We start from the raw sequence: 19,748 nt of genomic DNA, 5'->3' as shown, positions 1-19,748 counted from the left end.
TTACAACCATGATCACAGTGAATGGCAGTTCTGGCACGAAGGGCCGAATGGCTTCCTCCTGCACCTATTGTCTATTGTCTATTGTCTATTACTGGTGCCCTCCCCCAATCATGGCTGATTTATCTCCTCTGAGTATTCTCCAGCCCATTCCCGTAACCCCTGACAACCGCACTAATTACCACATGGCGGCAAGGTGGCGCAGCGGTAGAGTTGCTGCCTTACAGCGAATGCAGCGCCGGTGACCCGGGTTCGATCCCGACTACGGGTGCTGTCTATGGAGTTTGTACGTGACCCGTGACCTTCGCGGGTTTTCTCTGAGATCTTCGGTTTCCTCCCACACTCAAAAGACGTTCAGGTTTGTAGGTTAATCGGCTTGGTAAATGAAAAAAATTGTTCCTAGTGGGTGTAGGATAGTGTTAGTGTGCGGGGATCACTGGTCGGCGCGGACTCGGTGGGCCGAAGGGCCTGTTTCCGCGCTGTATCTCTAAACTAAATTGAACTATACTAAAGGGTTTAGAGGGCAATGGGCCAAATGCAGGCCACTGTGACCCCTGGTTCTGGACTCCCCCAACATGGGGAACATTTTTCCTGCATCTAGCCTGTCCAATCCCTTAAGAATGTTATAATTTTCTATAAGATCCCTCGAAAGATAATGTTCTATCAGTGGCATAAACTCCGTCTCGGAGTAAGGACTTGTGCAGTGACTGCTCCTCCACTGGGCAACATAGAAGCATCTTTGTTCTCCTTTGCTCACACTTCCTCCTTTCTCCCAGTTTGCAATTCTCACCAATCCTTGGTTACAGTTTAGGAATTGTCACAGAGGAGGGATTTGTAACGAAAACATTGTCCCTGAGACTCAGGCAAAACACACTGCTCAAGAGTCAAGAGTCAAGAGTCAAGAGTCAAGAGTCAAGAGTGTTTTATTGTCGTGTGTCCCAGATAGAACAATAACATTCTTACTTCCAGCAGCACAACACAATATGGAAACATAGTGCACTGTAAACAATATAATAATAACAACAACAACGACAACAACAACAGCGATAATAATAATAATAATAATAATAATAATAATAATAATAATAATAATAATAATAATAATAATAATAATAATAATAATAATAATAATAACAACAACAACAACAACAACAACAACAATAACAATAATAATAATAATAATAATAATAATAATAATAATAATAATAATAATAATAATAATAATAATAATAATAATAATAATAATAATAATAATAATAATAATAATAATAATATTAATAATAATAGTCTATTGTTTGATGAACCTTTGAAGCACTTCCCTCTGGAAGGCGACTCCGGACTGTCAAAGCAGCCACAGCCAGACATAAACACAGCTTTTTTCCACGAGTAGTAGTTCTACTCAATAACCAAAGACTGTAGTCTCATTTTTTGCTCTGGTTTATTTTCACCCTCATGCTTAGACCGTAATGGTGTATCCTTATTGTTTTGATGTGTTTATGCTTTATTTTTAATTGTTAACTGTATGTTTGTGTTGTCGTTTGTGAGCGGAGCACCAAGGCACATTCCTTGTGTGTGCACATACTTGGTCAATAAACTTATTCATTCATTCATTCATTCATTCATTCATTCATTCATTCATTCATTCATTCATTCATTCAATCATTCACTCTTTGAAGTTGTAAAAATTGTCCCTAGTGTGTGTAGGATAGTGTTAATGTGCGGGGATCGCTGGTCGGCACGGACCCGGTGGGCCGAAAGGGCCTGTTTCCGCGCTGTATCTCTAAACTAAATCTCTAAACTAAATCTAAACTAGACTAACTATTCATAAGCGTCTAGCCAAAATCCCACTGGTCCCATTACCTGCAGCCAGAATACTAGAGTATTGCCCGCAGGGAGTCAAGCATAATAAGACTAATTGCAGTTCACCTGAGATTGCCACGTTTCCCCCCTGTCTGGTGTTTGCTTCCTCCATTAAACTCTTATCCTTTGACCCTCCTGTGATCCTGCAAATCTCCTCCCCACTTCAAACCTCTCGCAGTCCTTTATTCCCAGAGAGAGAGACGCTACTGAGAGCACTGGGAACTGATGGGTATCAACCTGAAGCAGAGCAGGCAGACAGAAGTCCTCTTCACGGCCGGCACATTCTTTCACAGATACTTTCTTTATCAAGATCCCCTGTCTGGCTTGGAGCGATCGTCGGCGGTTATTTTAGTAATTGTGTGCAGGGATGACATTAACCATTGGCAGTGTTTGCTTAGCAGTTGAGTTGGGAGATAGTCGGTGTCTGAGGAAAAAAGACAAAGATCCCGCAGATTATGTTGCTCTGAAAACATCAGCAAATATCAGATAGAGAAGACAATTTGATGGCACTGGGCTTCTACTCGCTGGAGGTCAGAAGGATGAGGGGGGGGGGGAGGGGGGAGGGAGGGAGACTCATTGAAACGTACAGAATAGTGAAAGGCCTGGCTAGAGTGGATCTGGAGAGGATGTTTCCACTAGTGGGAGAGTCTAGGACCAGAGGGCACAGCCTCAGAATTAAAGGATGTTCCTTTAGGAAGGAGATGAGGAGGAATTTCTTTAGTCAGATGGTGGTGAGTCTGTGGAACTCATTGCCACAGAAGGATGTGGAGGCCAAGTCAGTGGATATTTTTAAGGCAGAGATAGATAGATTCTTGATTAGTGCGAGTGTCAGGGGTTATGGGGAGAAGGCAGGAGAATGGGGTTGAGAGGGAAAGAAAGATCCAGTCATGAATAAATGGGGCAGAGTAGACTTGATGGGCCGAATGGCCTAATTCTTCTCCCAGAACCTATGAAGTAAAAAGGAAGTTGATTATAACTTTAGACTTTAGTGAAAGAGCATGGAAACAGGCCCTTCAGCCGACTGAGTCTGCTCGAACACTAACACTATCCGACACTCTAGGGCACATTTACAATTTTACTGAAGCCAATTAACCTACAAACCTGCATGTCTTTGGAATTTCACAAATATTTGTAATCAAGCAGGATTAAACATAGAACGTTGAACAAAGTTTAGACTTTTCCCCAATTTCTTTTGTTTAGAAACATGGAATGGCAGATGCTGGTTGACAAAAAAAGACACAAAGGTGCTGGAGTAACTTAGTGGGTCAGACAGTATCTCCGGAGAACTAGGTGCTGCCTGACCCACTGAGTCACCCCAGCACTTTGCATGTTTTAGTTTAGTTCAGAGATACAGCATGGAAACAGGCCCTTCGGCCCACCGAGTCCATACTGACCATCGATCACTCTCGTTCTATGTTATCCCACTTTTTCATCCACTCCCTACACACTAGGAGCACAACAGATATGTAAATACAGTACGAAGATAGATGCAAAAAGCCGGAGTAACTCAGCGGGACAGGCAGCATCTCTGGAGAGAAGGAATGGGCGACATTTCAGGTCGAGACTACATAGTACTCTGTGATTTATGTCAGTGTTTCTTAAACTCATTCACCCTGGAGTTTTTATCACAAAATTTCATCCACCCTCGACTAAATGTTCTTATGTTTTTTGGTAATTTTCGTCTTGTTCTCCCTTGTGTCTAATTTCATATATATTAAGTCATTCACCCTTCATGAAACCCTCTAGATTAATTCACCCCGAAATAATTTCATTTACCCTTGGGTGAACCATTCACCAGTTTAAGAAGCACTGATTCACACTAGGAGGGCAATTTACAGAGGGGCCGATTAACCTACAAACCCGCACGTCTTTAGGATGTGGAAGGAAACCGGAGCGCCCGGAGGAAACCCACGTGGTCATGGGGAGAACGTGCAAACTCCACACAGATAGGACCCCAGGTCAGGATTGAACCCAGGTCCCTGGCGCTGTGAGATGCAAGATTCTAGCAGAAGTCTGCAGGTTCCTTCGTCTCTTTTAAAAGCTTCTTGTTCCGGCACGGTGTTGAGAAGGTTGACATGTTTGTGAACTCCCTGCTGTGCACTCCATTCGAATGATGGAGTGTGTTCTGACTGAGCAATGCTGTCTGCTGCCAGCTCTGAAATTCATTAAGACAATCAGTCATTGCTCACTGACTACAACTATGACACCGATCCAAAAATAAAATCTTCCTTCTTTAGTTTAGTTTAGAGGTACAGTGCGGAAACAGAACCTTCGGCCCACCGAGCCCGCATCGACCAGCGATCCCTGCACATTAACACTATCCTACACACACTCGGGACAATTTACAATTTACAGGTTTTGGGGGAGATGGCAGGAGAATGGGGTTAGGAGGGAGAGATAGATCAGCCATAGTTCAGTTTAGTTCAGATTAGTTTTGTTTAGTTTAGTTTAGTTTAGTTTAGTTTAGAGATACAGCTCTTTGGCCCACCGAGTCCGCGCCGACCAGCGATCCCCACACATAAACACTATCCTACACACACTAGGGACAATTTACATTTACCAAGCCAATTAACTTAAAAACCTGTACGTCTTTAGAGTGTGGGAGGAAACCGGAGCGCCCGGAGAAAACCCACGCAGGTCACGGGGAGAACATACAAACTCCGTACAGACAGTACCCGTAGTCAGGATCGAACCCGGGTCTCCGGCGCTGTGAGGCAGCAACTCTACCGCTGCGCCACCGCCACGGTTATTTAGAGACAGAAAGAACTCTCTGTGACTTGGGTAAAGTGGTACAAGATGACATCACTTGAGTACAAGAGTCAGGATGTCACGACACAGCTCTTTAGGGCTTTGATCAGGCCACATTTGGAGTATTGCGTACAGTTCTGGTCGCCCCATTACAGGGAGGATGTGGAGGTTTTGGAGAGGCTGCAGAGGAGGTCTACCAGAACCCTGCCTGGATTAGCGGTAGAGTTGCTTCCTTACAGCGAATGCAGCGCCGGAGACTCAGGTTCGATCCTGACTACGGGCGCCATCTGTATGGAGTTTGTACGTTCTCCCCGTTACCTGCGTGGGTTTCCTCCGAGATCTTCGGTTTCCTCCCACACTCCAAAGACGTGCAGGTATGTAGGTTAATTGGCTGGGCAAATGTAAAATTTGGCCCTAGGGTGTAGGATAGTGTTAATGTTGCGGGGACCACTGGGCGGCGCGGACCCGGTGGGCCGAAGGGCCTTTTTCCGCGCTGTATCTCTAAATCTAAAAATCTAAAATTAGAGGGTTTCAGCTACAGCGAGAGGGTGGAGAGGGGACAGAGGAGGTTTACCAGAACCCTGCCTGGATCAGAGGAGATGAGCGGCAGGGAGAAGTTGGACAGACTTGCATGGTTTTCTCTGGAATGCCAGAGGTGTGTTTCCATATTGTGTTATGCTGCTGCAAGAAAAAATTTCATTGTCCCGTTCCGGGACATACAACAATAATACACTCACGACTCTTGACTTTAGAGAGACACTTGACATCCGTGTGTCTATTTTACAACCTCTTTAGGGGTTGTCAGAGGTTGAGGGGAGACCTGATGGAAGTATATAAAATAATGAGAGGCATAGACAGGGTAGACAGTCAGAACCTTTTCCCCAGGATGGGACAATCAAGGACTAGACGGCACAGCTTTCAGGTGAGAGGGGCAAAGTTTAAAGGAGATGAGCGGGGCAGGTTGTTTTACACAGAGGGGGGTGGGGGCCTAGAACACGCTGCCAGGGGTAGTGGTGGAGGCAGACACGATAGTGGCATTGAAGAGGCTTATAGGTAGGCACATGGATGTCAAGTGTCACTCTAAAGTCACGAGTCACGAGTGTATTATTGTTGTATGTCCCGGAACGGGACAATGAAATTCTTACTTGCAGCAGCACAACACAATATGGAAACATCGTACTCTGTTAAAATCATTAAAAAATGAGTATAGATATATATTATTTTCAACCTATCGATTTATCCATCTACACGCACGCACACACACTGTCACACACACACACACACACACACTGTCACACACACGCATGCACGCACACACACACTGTCACACACACACACACACGCACGCATGCATGCACACATACTGTTTACATACACACACACACACACTGTCACACATACACATGCAAGCATGCACGCACACACACTGTCTCACACACACACACGCACACACACACACACACGCACGCATGCACGCACACATACTGTTTACACACACACACACACACACTGTCACACACACACTGTCACACACACACACACACACTGTCACACGCGCACACATACACACACTGTCACACACACACACGCACAGACAAACACACACTGTGACACACACACACTCAAATACACTACACCACACTGTGTCACACACACACACTGTACCACACACACACACACACACACACACACACAGATACACACACACACACTGTGCCACACACACACACACAGTCACACACACACACATAGACAGAGACACACACACACACACACATACACACATATTTAAATGCCCCCGTCTATGCAGTTCGGAGCCTGTTTGGAGGTCGTGGTGTTTAACAGCCTGATGGCTGTAGGGAACAAGCTGTTCCTGAACCTGGACGTTACGGTTTTCCGGCTCCTGTACCTTCTTCCCGATGGCAGGGGTGAGATGAGAGCGTGGCCAGGGCTTGTGATGTTCGTTGTCGGCAAGCTCTCGTTCATGTTATTGAGACACTGCAACACTGCATCACAGGGAAGGGTTTGGTGCAAATTACTGACGTAGCCAAAATATTCTGATCCATTGCAGTTTTAAACTCCATGAGGGAATGGGGTCTTCCTGCCAGAAGGTTTGTGCTGAACAAGTGAAGTGACCAGGATAACACACATTAGCTGCCCCTTGTTTCTCTGGCCATTGCGTCCTGCCTTGCTCTTGGCTGAGTGTGATTCTTTGTGCCGAGGGAGATATGATTACGCAATGTGGGATGTCTCTGCTCGAACATCGTTTGGCTGCCCTCACAGTGGCTTCTACAGATGTTCCAGATGTAACCTTAGTCATAGAGTTATAGAGTGATACAGTGTGGAAACAGACCCTTCAGGCCAACTCGCCCACACCGGCCAACAATGTCCCAGCTACACTAGTCCCAGCTGCCCGCATTTGGTCCATATCCCTCCAAACCTGTCCTATCCATGTACCTGTCTAACTGTTCCTTAAACGTTGGGATAGTCCCAGCCTCAACTACCTCCTCTGGCAGCTTGTTCCACACACCCACCACCCTTTGTGTGAAAAAGGTACCCCTCAGGTTCCTATTAAATCTTTTCCCCTTCACCTTGAACCTATGTCCTCTGGTCCACAAATCCCCTACTCTGGGCAAGAGACTGTGTATCTACCCAATCTATTCCTCTTATGATTTTATACACCTCTCTCTATAAGATCACCCCTCATCCTCTTACGCTCCAAGGAATAAAGTCCCAGCCTACCCAACCTCTCCCTGTAGCTCACAACCTCAAGTCCTGGCAACATCCTCATAAAAACATTGATAAAAGGTGTTTCCATTTAGCATTTTGGAATGCTAAGCTGTGAATCTGTAGGGAGGAGAATGATAATGGTAATGGGTAACTTTTTTTTCCACACAGAGGGTGGTGGGTGTATGGAACGAGCTGCCAGAGGAGGTAGTTGAGGCTGGGACTATCCCAACTCTACTGGAATTAGAGTGTTTGCAATGATCTTTTGAATGGTGTCCCAGGCGTGAAGGGCTGAACGGCCCCCATCTTGCACGTATCTCTCCGTGTTTTTACTGTACAGTTTTTTGAGCGAGCTACATTTTAAACGTGCCTGACCCCCCCCCCCCCCCCCCCCAGGAGACATGCGGCTGAAGACAGGTCTGACATTTTGTGGGAGACCAGAGCAGATGGTTTGATTTTGAAATTAATCAGTAATGGGATGAATGTTTTAAAATCAAGGAGCATTCGGGATATTAGAGTGGCATTTTCAATCAAGTAGGCCTGGGGAAAATGCTAAAAATGGGCAATTAATTGGAAATGTAACTGGATACATATGACTGATATTTATTTCCACTTGTTGCCACGTTTCGTTATTGAAGTCCAATTTTGTTGGCTTTGGTTACGGTGGAGATTGCTATATTTAGACATTAATTTGGCCCTTGGACAAATCCGTGGTACCACAACATCTGATTACCTATCACTTACATAAACTGACCTCTCTTCGTTTTGTGTTTTGTAATTTTAAGGGGCATTTTGAAACTTTCAAACTATTTCTGATTTTTTTTTTTTAAGTTCTTTTTTTCTCCGTTTTAGTCATTGGAAACAGTGTGCAAATTTCAATGGACAATAGACATTAGGTGCAGGAGGAGGCCATTCTGCCCTTCGAGCCAGCACCGCCATTCACCGTGATCATGGCTGATCATTCTCAATCAACAGTTCAACAGTTCAACAGAGCCTTATTTGTCATTCGGTACCAAGGTACCGAACGAAACAACATAGCAGTCACACACAAAAAAGAACACAAGACACATGACCCCAACACATAACGTCCATCACAGTGACTCCAAACACCCCCTCACTGTGATGGAGGCAACAAAACTTCCACTCTCTTCCCCACGCCCACGGACAGACAGCTCGTCCCCGACCGACCCGCACAGTCCCCGCAAGGGGATGGAAGTCCCCGCGGCCGAGTCGCACCGGGCGCTGAGACGTCTCACGGCCGAACCGGGCGGTGGAAGGCCCCGCGACCGAGCCGAGCCGCACCGGGCGATGTTAGGCCCCGCGGCCGAGCCGCACCGGGCGATGGAAGGCCCCGCGGCCAAGCCGCACCGGGCGATGTTAAGTCCAGCGGCCGAGCCGCACCAGCGATGAAAAGTCCCGCGGCCGAGCCGCGCCGGGCGATGTTAGGCCCCGCGGCCCGGGCACTGTTAAGTCCAGCGGCCGAGCCGCACCAGCGATGTTAGGCCCCGCGGCCGAGCTGTACCGGGCACTGTTAAGTCCAGCGGCTGAGCCGCACCAGCGATGTTAGGCCCCGCGGCCGAGCCGCACCGGGCGATGGAAGGCCCCGCGGCCAAGCCGCACCGGGCACTGTTAAGTCAAGCGGCCGAGCCGCGCCGGGCGATGTTAAGTCCAGCGGCCGAGCCGCACCGGGCGATGTTAGGCCCCGCGGCCGAGCCGCACCCCGCGCCGTGAGGAAGAGACCTAAAAGAGAAAGGTTTCCCCCACCCCCCCCCCACCCACACCACCACCCCCCCACCCATACCACCACCCCCCACACATACACATACACAACCAAAAAAAAACAAAAACCATCCCAACACCGACACACAACAAAAAAAAAAAGGAAAAAAGACGAACAGACTGCTAGCGAGCCGCAGCCGTTAGGCGCCGCCAGTTCCGCTTGTGTACCCCGTTCCTGCCTTCACCCCATACCCCCTGACTCCGCTATCTTTAAGAGCACTATCTAACTCTCTCTTGAAAGCATCCATCCAGAGAATTGGCCTCCACTACCTTCTGTGGCAGAGAATTCCACAGATTTCAATAAACTGACGGTATTCAGAAGAGTGAATTGTCCTTGAAAATAGACACAAAATGCTGGGATAACTCAGCGGGACAGGCAGCATCTGTGGAGAGAAGGAATGGGCGATTTCGGATCGAGATGGATCAGATTAGATCTGTGGAATTCATTGCCGCAGAAGGCTGTGGAGGCCAAATCAATGGATTTTTTTTTGAAAGACAGATAGATTCTTGCTTAGTACGTGTGTCAGGGGTTCTGTGGAGAAGGCAGGAGAATGGGGTTAGGAGGGAGAGATAGATCAGCCATGATTGAATGGCGGAGTAGACTTGATGGGCCGAATGGCCTCATTCTGCTCCTATTACTTCAGACAGAAGAAGTGTCTCGACACAAAATGTCACCCATTCCTTCTCTCCAGACATGCTGCCTGAGCCGCTGTTAAATCGAACCGTTTAACAGTGTTAAGATAGTAGAGATTTAAGAGTGCGGAGTGATTGTCATGTGTGATTGTAGATTTGCTTCGGTGGCTGGCACGGAAATAGTCGCCTGGGTTGGGCGTCATCTTTGAAGCATCATATGCAGGGACTGGAGGGATATGAATCACGTGCAGACAGAAGAAGTCAGTCCATGTTCTCCACAGATGCTGCCCGACCCGCTGAGTTACTCCAGCACTCTGTGAAACGTCACCTATCCATGTTCTCCACAGATGCTGCCTGACCCGCTGAGTTACTCCAGCACTCTGTGAAACGTCACCTATCCATGTTCTCCACAGATGCTGCCTGACCCGCTGAGTTACTCCAGCACTCTGTGAAACGTCACCTATCCATGTTCTCCACAGATGCTGCCTGACCCGCTGAGTTACTCCAGCATTGTGTGTCTATTTTCAGTGTAAACCCGCATCAGTAGTTCCTTCCGACACATGTTTTTGAAGTTATTTCATTAATATTGTGCATTTATTTCAAGAAGCCAAGAGTGTTTAATTGCTGGTAGCAGAACAATGAAATTCTTACTTGCTGCAGTTTTACAGGTCCGTTAACACAGTGGCACCTGGATAAATGTTTGATAATCAGTAATACAATGAATTCATAATCCTAATACTAGTTAACCATAAAAGTGCAAAATCTCACATTGTAACCGTTTAGTCGAGAAGTCACTGTTTTACAAGGGAGTCAAAAGTGTTTAATTGCCTTTTGTGCTGGCAACAGAAAAATAAAATTATTTCTTGCTGCAGCTTTGCTGACTTCTAAATGCAATAAAACACAGCTAAATACACAATAATTAACAACACAATGAATTAATAACAGTAATACTCTGTAAGCATTGTAGAACAAAATCATTTCCGTAGTACAACTAGAAACACAGTCCCTTGAAGATCATGTAGTATCAAGGAACTGCAGATGTTGGTTTAGAAGAAAAGACACACTGTACTGGAGTAACTCAGCGGGTCAGGCAGCATCTCTGGAGAACATGGATAGGTGACGTTTTACAAAGTGCTCGAGTAACTCAGCAGGTCAGGCAGCATCTCTGGAGAACATGGATAGGTGACGTTTTACAAAGTGCTCGAGTAACTCAGCAGGTCAGGCAGCATCTGTGGAGAATATGGATAGGTGACGTTTCGGGTTGAGACCTTTCTTCAGACTGTAGACCTCTTTCAGTCTGGCTTTCGGACTTTTAGTCTGTAGAAGGGTCTCAACCTGAAACTTCACCTATTCCTTTTCTCCAGAGATGCTGTCTGACCCGCTGAGTTACTCCAGCATTCTATGTCTATCTTTGGTGTAAATCAGTACCTGCAGTTCCATCCTACACAGCAGTCATTGTTGTATTTGGTTCCTGAAACTTCCCTGAAGTTGGGCGTGTGAGATGGAAGAACCATTGCTGGATTGTGTCACAAGTTTACAAGTTCACAAGTTCTAGGAGTAGGATTAGGCCATTCGGCCCATCAAGTCTACTCCGCCATTCAATCATGGCTCATCTCTAATCCCATTTTCCTGCCTTCTCCCCATAACCCTTGACACCCGTTCTAATCAATAACTGGCCTATCTCTTCCTTAAAAATGTCCACTGACAATGAGTTCCACAGATTAACCACCCTCTGACTAAAGAAGTTCCTCCTCACCTCCTTTCCAAAAGAGCGGCCTTTAATTCTGAGGCTGTGACCTCTGGTCCTAAACTCTCCCACCAGTGGAAACATCCTCTCCACATCCACTCTATCTGGGCCTTTCATTATTTGGTAAGTTTCAATGAGGTCCCCCCTCATTCTTCTAGACTCCAGCAAGTACAGGCCCAGTGCTGACAAACGTTCATCATAGGTTACAACCCACTCATTCCTGGGATGGTTCTTGTAAACCTCCTCTGGACCCTCTCCAGAGCCAGCACGTCCTTCCTCAGTTACGGGGCCCAAAATTGCTCACGATGGAAGATCGATTGCTGGACTGGGGTTTGATATGCCTTTGGTCGGTGCACCCAAACCAGCTGGATGCAAACTGACATGAAGAACTTCCTTCACTGTTCCAACTGGCTTGGGGTAAAGAACACATTCTGTGTCTTTGCGGTTTAATCAAGGACGGAGAAGATTAATTACAAACAAAACCAGTCTTGGTTGGATCTCACATGTATGTGGACAGCTACCAGAAAGTGGAGGAGTTCATTCTAAGCCTTGGGAATAGTGTGAATCAATCAGTAATTTGATTTACAGTTTAGTTTACTTTAGTTTTGTTTAGTTTTGTTTAGTTCAGTTTACTTTAGTGTGGAAACAGGCCCTTCGGCCCACTGGGTCCACACTGACCAGCGATCCCCACACACTAACACTATCCTACACACACTAGGATGCGGGGCTTGGGTCGGTCCGCCGCGGACATTTCACAATCCGGCGTGGCCTGAAATAGGCCGCGGGATTTTTCTCTGCTCGGCGGGGGCTTCAATGTCGGGAGCCACGACCGCCCCGACGTGCAGCGGCAGCAGCAGCGGCAGCATCTTCGCCCGCCCCGGATCGCGGGGTTTGGGTCGGCCCGACCTTTCACCGTCCGGCGGCCTGGAACGTGGCAACGTCAACAGCCTGACCGCGGGAGAAGACGGCAGGGGAAGAGAAATGACATTCTGGCCTTCCATCACAGTGAGGAGGTGACTGGAGGAGACTCACTGTAATGGATGTTTCTTTTGTTTGTTTTGTGTTGGTTTGTGGTTGTGTGTGTAATTGCTTATTTTATTGCTCTTATTGTTGGACTGTGGGTGACGAAATCTCGTCCAAAAGACTTGTTTTTTGGATGACAAATAAAGGTAATTCTGATTCTGAATTCTGAACAATTTACAATTTACAGAAGCCAATTAACCTACAAACCTGCACGTCTTTGAGATGTGGGAGGAAACCGGAGCACCCGGAGAAAACCCACGCAGGTCACGGGGGGAACGTACAAACTCCATACAGATAGCGCCCGTAGTCAGCATCGAACCTGGGTCTCTGGCGCTGTGAGGCAGTAACTCTACCGCTGCTCCACCGTGATGCCCACGCTGTTGATTGAACATTCACAACAAAGTTGGACAAGATGTTTTCAAGAGGTATGAGTCTGAAGACCCAAAACTTCAACCATTCCTTCTCTCCAGAGATGCTGCCTGACCCGCTAAGTTTACTCCAGCACTTTGTTCCTCTCGTCCACAAGATGTCGATGAGGCCGAGCTTGGAGAACTGTGTTCAGTGTTTGCCATCCGATGACAGGACTGATGCCATTAAACTGAACAGAGGTGCAGAGAAGATTTACGAGGATGTTGCCAGGACTCGAGGGCTGAGCTAGAGTTTGGGCAGTCTAGGACTTTGTTCCTTGGAGCAGTTGAGCCTGAAGGGTGATCTTATAGCGATGTATAAAATCACGATGGGAATAGATAGGGTGAATGTACAATCTTTTACTCAAAGTAGGGGAATCAAGAACCAGAGGGGAATAGATAGGGTGAATGCCCTGGTTAGTGGAATCAAAGACTTTAGGGCATTGGTTTAAGATGAGACGGAAAATATTTAATAGGAACTTCAGGGGCAACTTTTCCACCCAGAGGGTTGTGGGTAGATCGAAAGAGCTGCCAGAGGAGGCAGTTGAGGCAGGAACAATAACAACATTTAAAGGAAGGTAGACACAAAAAGCTGGAGTAACTCAGTGGGAGAAGGAATGGGTGACGTTTCGGGTTGAGACCCTTCTTCAGACTGTCGCGAATCGAAACGTCACCCATACCTTCTCTCCAGAGATGCTGCCCGTCCCGCTGAGTTACTCCAGCGTTTTGTGTCTATCTTTGGTTTAAACCAGCATCTGCAGTTCCTTCCTAAACATTTAAAAGTCATTTAGACAGGTACATGTATCGGGAAGGTTTAGCAGGATATGGGCCAAATACAAGCAGATGGAACAAGTTTAGATGTGGGATTTTGGTCGGCAAGGATAAGCTGTGCCAAAGGGCCTGTTTCCGTGCTTTGTGACTCTATGATCCTTCAAAAACACTTTGCAGTAAATGTAAACATCAGTATCTTCAGTTTAGTTTAGTTTAGTTTTGAGATACAGTGCGGAAACAGTCCCTTCGGCCCACCGGGTCCGCGCCGACCAGCGATCCCCGCACATCGACACTATGGAACAATTTTAAATTTACACCAAACCAATTAACCTACAAACCTGCACGTCTTTGGAGTGTGGGAGGAAACCGAAGATCTCGGAGAAAACCCACGCAGGTCACGGGGAGAACGTACAAACTCCGTACAGACAGCACCCGTAGTCGGGATCGAACCCGGGTCTCTGGCGCTGTGAGGCAGCAACTCTACCGCTGCGCCACCGTGACACCTCTTTTTCTGATACAGTGATTATGGAAACATGCTATTCAGTCGGCAACTGCTGTGGAAAAATACCTTGAGACAAATCTCTTTTATTTCTAAATCTGTTTTAGATCGTAAAAGCAGATAATAAAAGCCGTACTTTGAATTTATCTCACTTTACAAGTTTAATACTCACCTTACAAGTAACACATGAATAACTTGCAAACAGTCTGCTTTTCAGTTTTATAGTTTTATCAATAATTCAGCTTTTTTGAGGCATTCTTTGTGCCAAAGGTAATAGTCACTGGGGATTAAAACCAGTGAAATAGAATATGTTAGGAAAATATATGATCTTTTATGTGGCGTAGCGGTAGAGTTGCTGCCTTACAGCGCCAGAGACCCGGGTTCGACCCCGACTTCGGGTGCTGTCTGTACGGAGTTTGTACGTTCTCCCCGTGACCTGCGTGGGTTTTCTCCGGTTGTTCCGGCTTCCTCCCAAACTCCAAAGACGTGCAGGTTGGTAGGTTAATCGGCTTGGTTTTTTCTATGGAGTGGTCTGCTGGAGCAGCAGCATCTCAGCGGCGGAAGGGAAGAGACTCGACAAGCTGGTCAGGAAGGCCAGCTCTGTCCTGGGTTGCCCCCTCGACTCAGTGCAGGTGGTGGGAGAGAGGAGGATGATGGCAAAGCTAACATCGCTGCTGGACAACGACTTCCAACCCCATGCAGGACACCGTCACTGCACTGAGTAGCTCCTTCAGTGACAGACTCCTTCACCCCAAGTGTGTGAAGGAGAGGTATATAGGAGGTCCTTCCTTCCCGCTGCTGTGAGACTGCACAACCAGCACTGCTCCCAGCAGACGAGTCAACAATAACAGCTAAGAACACACAGAAAACTGATGACAATTTATGTATCTTTTATTTATAACGAAAGATAAATCTCAGGCAGCATCTGAGATGCTGCCTGACCTGCTGAGTTACTCCAGCATTTTGTGAATAAATACCTTCTATTTATAATGAATGATCTCTTGGTCTCTTGCTATCCACTTTGCTGCTGTAACACTGTCAATTTCAATCAATCCAATTTCAATCAATCCAATCAATCAATTCAATCAATCAATCAATTCAATTAATCGATCAATTCAATCAATCAATTCAATCAATTAATTCAATCAACCAATCAATCAAACCTAGATAGATACAAAATGCTGGAGTAACTCAGCGGGGCAGGCAGCATCTCTGGAGAGAAGGGATGGGTGATGTCTTGGGTTGAGACCATTCTTCAAACCCAATCCAAATCTAGAAATCCAGCTCTTCGCTGGATAGAAGGTTTGGGCCCCTGTCCTTTCTGCGGCTGAACCAGAGGGGGAACGCAGTAGCATTCTTGCATCGTATCTGAAGATCGTAGCAGATTAACATTTCCCGATTACTCAGGATGTAAGTAAAATCATATGTCCTGATTGTGCCTCCCAGCACTGAGAGATATCTTTATAGAATGTTACAGCAGAAGAAACTTGAGAGAAAGCATTTGTCTTTTTCCCAAAGAAAAGGTATTCCAAGTTCTCTTCAGGTTCAATAACTCTTTGTTTAATTGCATGCAGATGTTAAGCCAAACTCCACAAGACAGTGCAAAATATTAGTTGGAAACAGATGGTTCCCATTTACTGTGCTGTGCGCAAATACTGATCCACACTATATTTATAAGAATGTAGTTATCATACATATTGCATTCAAATGACCCCTTTGACATTGAAGGGATATCAGGGCATGCCAATGTACTGGAAATACTGAAGCATTTTTAGGAGTGTAGGCTTGGAAACATAGAAAAATAGGTGCAGGAGTAGGTCATCCAGCCCTTCGAGCCAGCACTGCCATTCAATGTGATCATGGCTGCTCATCCAAAATCATTACCCCATTCCTGCTTTTTCCCCATATCCCTTGATTCCTTTATCCCTAAGGGCTCCATCTAACTTTCTCTTGAAGACTTCCAGTGAATTGGCCTCCACTGCCTTCTGTGGCAGAGAATTCCACAGATTCACAACTCTCTGGGTGAAAACGTTTCTCCTCATCTCAGTCCTAAATGGCCTAACCTCTTATTCTTCAACTGCGTGACCCCTGGTTCTGGACTCCCCCAACATCGGGAACATTTTTCCTGCATCTAGCCTGTCCAATCCCTTAAGAATTTTATATGTTTCTGTAAGATCCCCTCTCACCCTTCTAAATTCCAGTGAATATAAGCCCAGTCGATCCGTTCTTTCAGCAGGTAGTGTAAGAAAATAACTGCAGATGCTGGTACAAATCGAAGGTATTTATTCACAAAATGCTGGAGTAACTCAACAGGTCAGGCAGCATCTCAGGAGAGAAGGAATGGGTGACGTTTCGGGTGCAGGGCAGACACTTTTACAATCAAGGGCGTGACAGACAGCAGTCATCTTTCCCGCTGATTCATTCTCCCTCTGCACTGCAACGCACAAGATCACAACTAACCAATGTTGGCATAAAACATTGAATACAAAAAAACATGGCAAATTATTAATCTGCTGCTCAAACGACATCTACAAATTTCATTATGCCATTTCCATGTTCTTTTTGCTCAGCGGGTCTTTAGTTTAGTTTAGAGATACAGCGTGGAAACAGGCCCTTCGGCCCACCGAGTCCGTGCCGACCAGCGATCACCCCGTACACTAGCACCATCCTACACACACGAGAGACGATTTACATTTAATACGTATAAAATTATAAAAGGACTGGACAAGGTAGATGCAGGGAAAATGTTCCCAATGTTGGGGAAATCCAGAACCAGGGGCCACACTGTCTAAGAATAAAGGGGAGGCCATTTAAAACTGAGGTGAGAAAAAACTTTTTCACCCAGAGAGTTGTGAATTTGTGGAATTCTCTGCCACAGAGGGTAGTGGAGGCCAATTCACTGGATGAATTTAAAAGAGAGTTAGATAGAGCTCTAGGGGCTAACGGAATCAAGGGATATGGGGAGAAGGCAGGCACGGGTTACTGATTGTGGATAATCAGCCATGATTATTCCTGTGACTTACTCAACAAGTAAGCTGGCTCGAAGGGCCGAATGGCCTCCTCCTGCACCTATTTTCTATGTTATACCAAGCCAAGTTAACCTACAAACCCGTAAGGTCATTGGAGTGTGGGAGGAAACCGGAGCACCCGGAGAAAACCCAAGCAGGTCACGGGGAGAACGTACAAACTCCATACAGACAGGATCCTGAGGTCAGGATGGAACCCGGGTCTCTGGCGCTGTGAGGCAGCAACTCTGCCGCTGCGCCACCGTGCCGCCCTTCTTTCCCTGGATGGAATGTATGTGGTCTTTGAGCATTTCCACATCAAGAGAACTAAATCAACTCTTGTCTTCCTGTAACTCTGGCCTTTCACATGGATGTATTATTTGTTTATTTAGATTTAGATTTAGAGATACAGCGCAGAAACAGGTCCTTCGGCCCAACGGGTCCGCGCCGCCCAGCGATCCCCGCACATTAACACTATCCTACACCCACTAGGGACAATTTTTACATTTTCCCAGCCAATTAACCGACAAACCTGCACGTCTTTGGAGTGTGGGAGGAAACCGAAGATCTCGGAGAAAACCCACGCAGGTCACGGGGAGAACGTACAAACTCTGTACAGACGGCGCCCGTAGTCGGGATCGAACCTGAGTCTCCGGCGCTGCATTCGCTGTAAGGCAGCAACTCTACCGCTGCGCCACCGTGCCGCTCTTTATAAAGACACCACTGTAAATGGACCGGGAGAAAGTGGACGAGCAAACACGTTGCCATTACATCGCAGTTTTCTCACAGAGTATCCTTTTAAAAACAGCAACCTTTGAATGTCATCAGACAGCGAGCTTACACTTCTTGCCACTGCTTTCTACTATCTCCAAAATTGCTTGGTTATCTTTCTAGGTCAGGTGGCAGGCGGTTTTTATTCCTGCGACTTATTCAACAAGTGAAGCTCACTACAAAACGTGTCATTTCTCTGCCACAGCTGAGTTACGGATTAAAACGAACCGAATAGCAGATACCTCAGAGGGCAGCTACTTCTAACAATCTCTGCAATTATCTGTAAAAATTGCAGCAGGATCTTGATCGGTTGGGTGGATGGGCTGAGGAATGGTTACATAGAAACGTAGAAACGTAGAAACATAGGTGCAGGAGGAGGCTATTTGGCCCTTCGAGCCAACACCGCCATTCATTGTGATCATGGCCGATCATTCACAATCAGTAACCCGTGCCTGCCTTCTCCCCATATCCCATCATTCCACTAGCCCCTAGAGCTCTATCTCTCTTTTAAATTCACCCAGTGCCCTCTGTGGCAGAGAATTCCACAAATTCACAACTCTCTGGGTGAAAAGGTTTTCTTCTCACCTCAGTTTTAAATGGCCTCCCCTTTATTCTTAGACTGTGTGGCCCCTGGTTCTGGACTCCCCCAACATTGGGAACACTTTTCCTGCATCTAGCTTGTCCAGTCCTTTCGTAATTCTATGCGTCTCTAAAAAATCCCCTCTCATCCTTCTAAACTCCAGTAAATATAAGCCCAGTCTTTCCAATCTTTCCTCATATATGGTTAATGGAATTTAAGACAGAGAAATGTGAGGTGTGGAATTTCGGGAAGTCTGACGTGGGCAGGACCGACACAAGGCTCTGAGCAGTGTCGTAGAGCAGAGAGATCGAGGAGTGCAGGTACCTGTGCAGTTACTTGAAAGTGGCTTCACAGGTAGACTGTGTGGTCATAAAGTCCGGCACGGTGGTGCAGCGGTAGTGTCGCTGCCTCGCAGTACCAGAGACCCGGGTTTGATCCCGACTACGGGCGCTGTCTGTACGGAGTTTGTACGTTCTCCCCGGAATTCTCTGCCTCAGAAGGCAGTGGAGGCCAATTCTCTGAATGCATTCAAGAGAGAGCTAGATAGAGCTCTTAAGGATAGCGGAGTCAGGGGGTATGGGGAGAAGGCAGGAACGGGGTACTGATTGAGAATGATCAGCCATGATCACATTGAATGGCGGTGCTGGCTCGAAGGGCCGAATGGCCTCCTCCTGCACCTATTGTCTATTGTCTATTGTCTATTGAAACCTGCGTGGGTTTTCTCCGGGTGCTCCGGTTTCCTCCCACACTCCAAAGACGTGTAGGTTTGTAGGTTAATTGGCTTTGGTAAAATTGTAAATTATCCCTCGTGAGTGTGTGTGTGTGTAAGATAGTGTTAGTGTACAGGGATCGCTGGTCGGCGTGGACTCAGTGGGCCGAAGGGCCTGATTTCGTACTGTATCTCTAAAACTAAACCAAGGTTGGGAGGTAATGTTATAGTTATACAAGATATTGATGAGGCCACATTTAATGAATTGTGTACTGTTTTGGGCACCATATTGTAGGAAAGATGTTGTCAAGTTGAACAGGGTGCAGAGAGGAATTATGCTGATGTTGCCAGGACTCGAGGGTCAGAGCTATAGGGAGAGGTTGAGCAGGCTAGAACTCTATTCCTTGGAGCACAGGAGGATGAGGGGGGATAATATAGAGGTGTATAAAATCATTGAGAGGAATAGATCGGGTAGATGCACAGAGTCTCTTG

This window comes from Rhinoraja longicauda, chromosome 13 (assembly GCF_053455715.1).
Source record: "Rhinoraja longicauda isolate Sanriku21f chromosome 13, sRhiLon1.1, whole genome shotgun sequence".
NCBI classification, from domain to species: Eukaryota; Metazoa; Chordata; class Chondrichthyes; order Rajiformes; family Arhynchobatidae; genus Rhinoraja; species Rhinoraja longicauda.
The sequence above is the reverse complement of the archived record's forward strand: the minus strand, read 5'-3'. Positions refer to the sequence as shown.